This window comes from Hypomesus nipponensis, chromosome 5 (assembly GCF_054491055.1).
Source record: "Hypomesus nipponensis isolate SF chromosome 5, ASM5449105v1, whole genome shotgun sequence".
Lineage (NCBI taxonomy): Eukaryota > Metazoa > Chordata > Actinopteri > Osmeriformes > Osmeridae > Hypomesus > Hypomesus nipponensis.
In genome coordinates, this window is record NC_140365.1 from 12,267,007 (window position 1) to 12,269,483 (window position 2,477).

The 2,477-nt window shown below is 39.6% G+C and overlaps 1 long non-coding RNA gene across 1 annotated transcript; it reads right to left on the reverse strand.

The window, feature by feature from the left end:
* Positions 1-1,447: 1,447 nt before the first annotated feature.
* LOC146288729 (uncharacterized) lies at positions 1,448-2,021 on the reverse strand. The gene is made up of 3 exons (XR_014755158.1): positions 1,883-2,021; positions 1,687-1,789; positions 1,448-1,503 (listed from the first exon to the last, which is right to left on the reverse strand). It is a non-coding gene; the product is annotated as an uncharacterized LOC146288729 (long non-coding RNA).
* Between the last annotated feature and the right edge of the window lie 456 nt (positions 2,022-2,477).

Sequence of the window (2,477 nt, forward strand, 5' to 3'; positions counted from 1 at the left end):
AAGTCTCAAAAACTGAATCTAATGGCTAAACATCTTCACAAAACACCTTTTCCATGTATAACCATGTCTAAACACCCACAGAAACATGTTATAACAGTTTAAATATCAAGAAAACCATTCAGCGAGAAGTTACATGCATTGTAAATGCATTGAAAACGCTATTCAAGAGCTGAAAAGCACTTACAAGCAGTGAAGAAATTAAAATCTAAAAAAAGGAGTCTCAAGGCCAAAGACCATAAAACACGTTTGCCATGTAAAAACAGCCACAGAAACATGTTCTAACAGTTAAAGTAACAAGAAAACCATCCAGCCAGAAGTTACATGCCAAACATTGTAAAACGCTATTTAGAAGCTGAAAAGCACTTTAAAGCAATAAAAAACGGAAAGACTCAAAATCGGGCTCTAATGGCTAAACATCTTCAGAAAACATCTCTACCATGTCTTAACACACACAGAAACATGTTATAAGAGTCAAAACATCAAGAAAACCATTCTGGCAAAAGTTACATGTCAAACATTGTAAATGCATCGAAAACGCTATTCAGGAGCGGAAAAACACTTTAAAGCCATAAAAAAACTGAAAGTCTCAAAAACGGGCTCTAATGGCTAAACATCTTCACAAAACACCTTTACCATGTCTAAACACCCACAGAAATATGTTAAAACAGTTAAAACATCAAGAAAACCATTCAGACAGAAGTTACATGCCAAACATTGTAAGTGCATGGAAAACGCTATTCAGGAGCTTAAAAGCACTCTAAAGCAATGAAGAAATTAAAGTCTAAAAAAAGGAATCTAAAGGCTAAAGACCTTCATAAAACAAGTTTGCCATGTAAAAACAGCCACAGAAACATGTTCTAACAGTTAAAAGTAACAAGAAAACCATTCAGCCAGAAGTTACATGCCAAACATTGTAAAACGCTATTTAGAAGCTTAAAAGGACTTTCCCAGCTAACACAGTTACGTTGCCCTTACGTTGACCAAACATACATTGCCGCAACGTCTTTGGCGACGTTGCCGCAACATGGGAAGTGAAAGACGCCATGAGGTAACGGCAACGTCACCAAATCACGTTGCCAGTCCGTAATCGCAACGTCATGGCAACGTTATTTTCCGACGTTGCCAGTCTGTAACCGCGACCTCCTAGCAACGTCATTTTCCGACGTTGCCAGTCTGTAACCGCGACCTCCTAGCAACGTTGTATTGTGACGTTGCCAATGCGTAACTGCAACGTCAATTAAGTAACCTATATTTCTCAATTCTACTGCTTATATTAGGACGGTTCATATGCAGACCTCATATGCCCAAAATGCTACTTGTTCTTGTATAATAGGCAACATGGTATCCAACTTTAGGAGGACTGTTTGTGTGATGTGTAGCCTAACTCAAGCATAAACACGGCAGCATTTCCATGTAACATTCAGTTATTTTATTTCAAACAAAGTGCCAAACAGTGAATTAAAATATTCTGCCAGTCTCCGCTAGAGGTCCTGTCTGTTGGCCCTGACAATGAAGCACAAAACAAGTTAGTGTCTTATCAACGTAATTGCACGTGCGAAAGGGGCTATACAAGTCATTAAAAAATCACATCTAGAATAATATACTTAATCAAAAAAATATTCTAGTTTTTTGTCACATAGCCATGTGAAAGGTTGGATATGGAAGATGCAATCATGATTCATTCACCTGGCTTGTTTTGAATGGGCTGCCGGGGCGTGTTTTAGTGTATCCGCTATGAGGAGCTCCACAGCCTTCTCTCCCAGTCCCGTCTTCCACTTCATCACAGCATCTGCAATAAGAAGTCATTAACTTATTGTTAGCACCAATTTGAGCGTTGAACGCTGCATGTAATCCATAGTTCATGGCATCTCAAAACACCTACCACTCTCTTTCGGAACTACAGCACCTTAAGGTGCTCTTCAAGGTCTTGGAGTTCAGTCTGTGTTTAGGCCACTTGTACGTCCATCACTGGCACCTCTTCAGTGTCTATCCTGTAGTCGCCTGAATAGGAGAACCTCTCGTTGGTTTTCCTACAATGTCTCCATCTTCCGGTGCATGACCTGTAATGTGTCTGTCATTAAAGACCAGTAAAACAAGTTTACAAGAGTTAGCATGATTGGCATACACTGTGGTTTGTCTAGATTAGCTGTAACATTGATGTAAATAACAAATGTTACCTTGAATGGTTGTATACAAAGCATTAGTATGACAACATTTGTTGTTTTGACAAATATGTATCCCCCCCGCCACAATCAGAACAACTTATGTATGCCTTATAATGAGTTGGCAATGCTATTGAGAAGCTTTGAGTGTCTTATATTCGCACTTGCCTGGCTGCCAGCTGTTTTCCTGGGCCCCCTATGGGTTCTCCTCCACCAGACCAGAGTTGACACCTAGGGGTATGGCATTTGGTGATTCAAAAGTTTAAAGTCATGCTTTTGCTTCAAAACATAGCCTTTGCCATGGCTCATACAATT